This window comes from Tachysurus vachellii, chromosome 5, assembly GCF_030014155.1.
Source record: "Tachysurus vachellii isolate PV-2020 chromosome 5, HZAU_Pvac_v1, whole genome shotgun sequence".
Taxonomy (NCBI): domain Eukaryota; kingdom Metazoa; phylum Chordata; class Actinopteri; order Siluriformes; family Bagridae; genus Tachysurus; species Tachysurus vachellii.
In genome coordinates this window covers 6002027-6010199 of record NC_083464.1, presented here as the reverse complement: position 1 = coordinate 6010199, position 8173 = coordinate 6002027, and positions in this window count along the sequence as shown.

Below are 8173 nucleotides of genomic sequence, written 5' to 3'. Positions count from 1 at the left end.
CTGAATGTGGCTGATTGGACAACAAACTAGCTGTAATCTGCTTTTTGATCATATAAGGAATAATTTTATTATTTATTATTTAATTTTTCTTAGTAATACTTAAACAAGTGGCCTGGTTTATTTTTTTAGTGTAAAGATTAGACTACTGGGTATCGCTAGCCGTAATAAAAAGACCACCCCTTTATACAGCAAAGTATTTCAGCTGACCAAACCGAGTACCTATAAAATAAAATACTTTAAGAGAGATGCTAAATATATGGAAATAAATTTTGTAGTCCTATTCAAGAGGAAGACTCAGCAAGCACCCCCAGAGCCCTTGTGACCTAATGGCTAAGGCGCTGGTTTTCTGAGCCAAGGTTTATGAATTTGAGTCACGTGAGTGGGGCAGTAGAAGTGTGCCCAAGGGACTGATGGTTTGAAACAATCCTTTTCTAATTCTGGCATTTTTAGCCACTCGCTAAATTCTTGCAGCAGTCAGTCATCTGTTCCTCAACATGTCACCTAATATTAGTCTGAGAAAGTGTGTAAAAATTCTTATATAATGGTTGTAGCTCTGTAGTCTGTATCTAATATTTTCTCCTAGCCTCCTTCAGCTAATAACTTCACGGTAAGATAAATAAATGCACTATATTATTCCTTAAGGAACATTTAGTGAGTGGGTAAGTAACTTGTTGTGTTACGAACCCAGCATGCTTCTGATGCACCACTCCAGGTGGAGGATAAATCACACAATCCCTGGCTTCGGAGGCCATTGCCTTGTTCATTAGACCACTATATATGATTCTTATATATTACTTGATAATTTAAGAATTATTTATTATAGAAACTTTAAATCACAACTTGTACTAGTAAAAAAATGTAATTTTTATTTATTTTTAATTTTTCAATTTTTTTTAACTATAAATATTTAACAAAACTATTTGGTTGGTCATACGCATTATTATATAGTCATTACACCAGTAATTATCAAGTTATCCAGAAACAGGTTTATGGACATCATTAATGTGTCTGTGTTAAAAAGGCAGAAAAAAACATTAAAATTTATTAATATTTAAAGTTAAAAGAATACATTCGCCGCATCCGGAAGCACATTGAAAGCCTTGAATTCCCACTGCAGGAGCCAAGATGTAATTTGTCCCCTTGTTCCTGCTTAGTAGTGAGCTGGTGGAGTGGCCTAGTGGGATAAGTGTCATAATCTTTTAGCAGTGTATGCTTCAGTACGTAGCCGCCCATGCATACGGAGACAGAAACGACAGTAAAGCTACCCAAGAGGGAATACAATTCCACCCAGACAAAATTCCTGTCCCAAATGGATTATTTCAGCCTCGCTGGTCACATATTTGCTAGTTTCCCAACGATTCATCTTACTATTAATAATGTCAGGGAATTTTTAGGTCTTCCGAATAAGATAATGATAAATCGGAGCGCAGGCTCGGGCAGCACTGCTTATATTGGGCCGAAAAGTTCTGTCAGGCCTGATAAATCGGATTCCTGAAATAGTTTGTAAAGTGCTGAATTGATGTGGCGGGGTCGGCAAAGGGGGCGAATTAATGTCATGAAATGGGCCTTGCTACCTGGGCGCTGATGAAAGCCAGGGGAAAGTCTTTCATATAAATCGTCTGTGTGGGGAGATGGAGTAAATGGGAAGAGGGGGAGACACGGGGAGAGATAATGGTCAGCGAGGCATGGATCAGCCTGAGAGAGAGAGAGAGAGAGAGAGAGAGAGAGAGAGAGAGACTTCAGTTGTGACCATGAGCTGATCATTCATAATAGCAGTGCTGAGACCAGCCTGTAAGGAAGAAAAATGAAAACTATTAAAGGGCCCTGTGTGCAGTGTTGGCTTTGTTGTGTCAGCAATTATTATCCAGGAACACTGCTCTGATCCCAAGGCAGAAAAAGAGAAGAGAAAACTGAAAAAGAGCAGATGAATAAATAGAAATAAATAGAGTACTGTAGGCAAAAGTGCAGTTTAGCATGACAAGATTGTAAAACTATATGATCCACTGTTAGCAATACGATATCTGTTAACATTCTAGACAATCTAAAAGCAAACCATGTTCAAACTGTTAAAAATGTGTCAGGTGACCGTTAATAACCAACATTAACCAGCTTACCAGCTAATTTACTATTCACTGTATTCCAGTATTAAGGTGTAATTTCTATGAGGCGTCTAAAACATTCCAGTTGGGGTTAAAGTTATCTTTATCTATATAATGCTGAGCCATTAGTGATAGATTCATGGCTATAAATAAAAAAGTTTGACAAGTGTGTAAAAATATTATCTGATCTAATGGCTGCAGCTTTGTACTTGGTCTCTTGTCTGATGAGATGCCTTCAGCTAATAGATTTAGAGTAAAATAAATTTTTGTACTTTATTGTCCCTGAGGGGAAATTTTGAAAGTAAAAATAATTAAAATTTAATAGGAATTGCGTCAAGAATGATTCCACTGGGCCACTTTGCTAAGGACTCGCTCCTGTCTTAAGAGACCAGTGCCTTAGACATTAAGTTCAAGTCAAGAAGCTTTTATTGTCTTTTCATCCATATATAGCTGACGCAGTACGTAGTGAAATGAGACAACGTTTCCCCAGGACCATGATGCTACACATTAGGCCACTGGGGCACTGCCATGTTGGACTACAAAACTATAATCACTACATAATTGCATTTTTTATACAGATATCTATTTAAATTTTATTAGTGTTTGGTTTGATCTACTGAAATACTTTGGGATGCACTTATTTCTAGGGATTTCAGAACAGCGTAACAGATATTGCGTCATCGGGTAGGCGTGACCTAATTGATAATCTAACCCTAACCCTAACCCTAACCGTAGTTTTTGGTTGTTTATTTGTTTTCTAAAATAGCTTAACTGTAAGATAATAAAACATAATAGATATAAATTATAAAATCTACCTGTATGACTGTTTTGTCCTTCATTATCCATCGTAGGTACACTCTTTTTTTTGAAAGAGGGCATTTATCCAAGAGCTCCAGAAACGTCCACTTTACATTGTGGTAACGAAACCCCTGTAATTTAGTGAATGCCAAAATACTTTACTGGGTCTGCAACAGCCATGAAATATCAGCTTGTCTCTTTTGAAATGCATTCTCTGCAAATTGTAGTCAGTTTTATCCTCTCTGTAAATTTCCCTTCAGGATAATAAAGCACATCTATCTATCCTACTGTTAATTTATTATCTGTAGGCAGCTTGTCGGACAACAGACAGATACAGAGCTACAGGCATTAAATCAGATAAGGGAGAATTTGCACACACTTTCATAGATATTTCAGAATAAGTACCATATAAAAATACATTTTTTCAGAAAGCTATAATTACATGAAAACATTTTCATATTAAAACCAGGATTTTGAAGTGTTGAACTTTGGCTAATGTCTATTTTGGAAGACCTTTTGGAGTCGCCATTCTCCTGTTTCACAGGAACAAAAATGAGTTAAAAGACTATAGATGATCTTGGGCTATAACCTAGATCATCTAAAAAACCTAAAAGAAAAAAAAAAGAGTATATTTAATTCAATGAGATTTGTTTTTAGCATTTTAACAATAGACATTGTCTCAAAGCAGCTTTACAGGACATAAGAATGCAATCCAAAAGTTTAATATTATACGAAGATTGACATTATATAAAATTAAGATTAATATTTGACATATGTAAATGTGTTTGTATTTATACCTGATGACTGAGGTGACTTTGGTGAGGAAAAACTCCCTTAGATGGAAGAAGAAGAAACCTTGAGAGGAACCAGACACAAAAGTGAACCTCATCCTCATTTGGGTGACACTGGAGGGTGTGATTATAAACTGTTATAAACACCAGAGAGTGTTATTATGAATAATGTCCTTTCTACAGTCAGATACAGTCTGACAATTGTGTATTGATGAGAATGTCAAAGACCACATGAAGTTGGCATCTTCTCTTTGAATGTGCAAATCCTCATGTACTGTAGCAGATTCTAACTGGAGCTGGAACATCTCTAGATGCCACAGGATCCTTATAGGGTTGAGGCTTATGGATAATATGTTGGATACTATAATGGATAGATAATAAATCATGGCTTATTATCTACCTGATGCAGACCCAGTAATGTATTTCAGTTGACCAAACCAAACACTTTGCAGAAATGCTCATTTTATGGGGTGAAAAAACAATCCATTATTCAGTAAACTTTTTTCAGTCATACATAGCAGAGCCCCAGTGGCCTAATGTCTATAAGGCACAAACCTCCAAAGCCAGAGGCTGTCGGTTTGAGTCCCATCTTGGGTATGTGGCTAGCAGAGTGGTGTAGAGGGAGTGTGCTGGACCCATAACGTAAAGGTCACCGGTTTGTATCTATCCAGTTTCAATATTTTCCTTCACAATCAATAAAGTTCATCTGTCAATCTTACTGTAAAGTTACACTCAAAAACTACGCTTAATGAATTATGGTTCATTTTTTCTCGTTGCATATTTTATCATCTCTGCTACAATATTTTTTCTTTACAGTGGTTCAAGGTTAATCACCTGTCAGTATTAACAGAGTTTTTTAGTCATTTGGTGACAGAAACATTTTTATTTAACTAGAGAAAATCTAAGTCTGGTACCTAAAACAAAACATTACAACTTTAAAAGTTGATAGGCAATGAGGCAATGGTTGATTTGATAGTATTTTGCAGAAATAATCTGAAAATCTTTAAGGCATGACCTCAGATAAATAAATAAATCTTTAAAAACCTGCTTAGAAAAGTGCTTTATAGTCCGGAGTGCTTGTTTGTGTTTGGAGGTTCCTCTTGTCAGTCATTTTATAGACACTCCCCAAACGCCTTAAAATCTCGGTCCGAAGTCAGTTAGAGCCCAGTACAGCTTGATAATATTCGTGTAAGTAAAAGAATCACTCTATGACGTTTCTTGTCATGAAAAGACAAAAAACACAGTAAAACTGGAATAAATGCTGGCAAAGCTTTTTATTGCCAACAGTGAGTGACACGTGATAAAATATGTATCGTGGTAGCTATTTCTTATAGGTCCCATATGAAATATCCTAATAGCTTGCACCTGTGCCTCATTTTCACCCTGATTAGCACCATTACATAAATTCCTGTGTTTCGGCATCGCATCGTCAATTGCCATGTGAACCATTGTCTTGTATCCTGGTTCTTGAGTTCACAGTTTTAGATGGTGTTTTGTACTTCGTACATTAAAAATCTGCAGTCACGTTAAACTCCTGACAAAAAGAAAACTACTCCAGGTATGTCGAAGCTTTTGACTAGCAGTGTGTGTGTGTGGATTTTTAAACCAATATTTATAGTATAAGGGGGGCACGGTATCTTAGTGGTTAGCACGTTCGCCTCACACCTCGAGGGTTGGGGGTTCGATTCCCACCTCCGCCTTGTGTGTGTGGAGTTTGCATGTTCTCCCCGTGCCTCAGGGGTTTCCTCCAGGTACTCCGGTTTCCTCCCCCGGTCCAAAGACATGCATGGTAGGTTGATTGGCATCTGTGGAAAATTGTCCCTAGTGTGTGAGTGAATGAGAGTGTGTGTGTGTGTGCCCTGCGATAGGTTGGCACTCCGTCCAGGGTGTATCCTGCCTTGATGCCCGATGACGCCTGAGATAGGCACAGGCTCCCCGTGACCTGAGGTAGTTCGGGTAAGCGGTAGAAGATGAATGAATGAATGAATTTATAGTATAACTATTTTTAGTATAACTAGCATAAATAATATATATGTCTGACATTTGGTCTAGAAACTCACATTTCTGACCAAAAAAAAAAAAAGGAAAAGATGTCTATTAATTATTCAGAATATAAATTTCCCCAAATCTTTTAGCTAATTATGGTGGATCTCCAGATACGTTGTACTGTAAGTACTGACTGCTACAGAACTAGTTGCTAGTTAAATCTCTGCAAAGTTTACTGTGTAAGTTTAAGATCTTTTTCAAAAAAAAAAAAAAAATAACGACAAAAAATGCATCTGCAGCATCAATCTTTCCAACGTAAGTAACTTCCCAGAACATTTCCCACTACAGAATATTGTGCTCCTTCATGCTACATTAATAGCGATGCTATTTATTCTTAGCCTCATGTGGCTGTCAGGACTCCAGTGGTGCCCCAATGCATTATTTGCTTGTGCTATTTTTGCGATCTTATGAATTATCAGGTGACACATTAGCAATTTGCCTACATGTCACTCAACGTAACTGTATAAACTTTCAGCATTTTAGTACAAAATCTAAAATATACTCTATTTACACTCAGGTCCCAGGCTACCCCAAAAGTCTATTTGAAATACATAGACAGTTCATATAAATAGCTTTCCCTCTGTGTGGTTATAGCATTTAATACACACACACACAGAGACACACACGCACACACACACACACACACACACACACACGCATTATATATACTGTATATATATCAGCATATATGCTGAAGATGGTCCCAAGGTGTACAGCATGACTGTATGAGTCATAAATTTGGAATAATAATGAGAATTCTGTCATGCAAGTCACATTGAATTAAACCCATATGGAAGGAATGGGTCTGAAACAATTATTACAGTATATGTTTTTAATATTTAATGAATCGTTTCCTTATTGCACCTTAATTTAAAAAAAATGCTCATATGTAAAGCACTTTTGGGAGGAATACTGTACTGTATGAAGACTTGGCAACCTTTTTACAAATCCCTTTCCTACTAATATTCAGTAATAATAGTTAATAAGATGATACAGATAAGATCATGTAGGGATTGTTTTTCTGACCATATATATTTATATGTATGTTCTGCCACTATTGCATTTAGAGATACGATAATATTTCCAAAACACCATAATTTGAATATTATATTATGTATAATTTATGCTCTGTGACGGAGATATTTACATTTACATTTATTACATTTAACATACAGATGTTAGAGCATCTTTAATATAATTGGTCATGAACGTAATCTCTACATGATACAGACTCAAATATCTTAACATAGAAACAAAGTGAAGGTTTATAACAGACCAAATTTAAAAGCTATTTTTTTTATTGGACAACCAATCAGCGTCTTCAAATAATGTGTCAAACCTAGTAACAGGTTAGGCCCCGCCTCCTATCTAAGATAAAAGTTGTTGTATTTTCTTTGCTCAGAGCTGCTCTGAGATCGGTCCTGAATCACTCTTAAGATAAGATTCATAGTTAAATATTTTAAGCTAAATTAGAAGCTTTCTGAGATCATTCTTAGAATCTTTATGAATACAGGCCGTGGTCTTGGTCGTCAGGAGTGGATCCTGGTGTGGCTTTCTGCTTATCTAGCCAATACATATCAAAGTTTGCTATACTTTTCAGTTAGTTAACCCTTGTGCTATTGTCACTCTTTAGACCCAATGATATTGTTCTGTTATACTATAATAAAGACCTTGGTGGGATAAATCTAGAAAAATTTGAAATGGAAAAAAAATACAGGTGATGAACAAAAACAGAAGCACGAGAAAAGTCTCTGGCTCAAAAATGCATTTGCAAATGTAGATGATTTACAACATATGCAAAACACTGGATCGAACAAAGGCTTATGTTACCATGTTCCTATCTCACCAATAGGGCATTTCCAACTACTGAACGTCTTCTCACTGGATGTCTGTTGTTGATGTTGTTCTTTAGATTTTGCTAAGTGTCTGAACCAGCTCACAATATCACATCAACCACTAGTGCATGGTAAAAGTCCCTTAAATCACTTAATTCCCTCAATCTTTTGACTCATGTGCATATTAACCGAAGCTCTTCACCCGTATAACGATGTCATGCCTTGTCCTGCTGCCACATGATTGGCTGACTGAATAACTGGATAAATAAACAGCTGTTTGTTCCTACATACCTTACACCACGTTCAAGCCTTCTTTAGACGTTTTCCTCAACCGCTAAACAGGGAAACGTCACAGAACTCAACAAAACCATTCTGACATAAAATTACTGGACATTAGTCAGCCATTAGTCTAATTGTGGAGCTGGGTGCTGAAGTTGGTAATAGCCTACACTTTAAAGTATTGACTTATAAAACTCAGAGGTTAAAACAGCAGGTCATCAACCGTCACTAAGCAACAGTATGAGTAAATCTTGGCCTGTGCTTAGTTTTTTCTCACAGTGTGACACACTCTCAGTGTGATTTCTACGACACTCTAGTTACCACC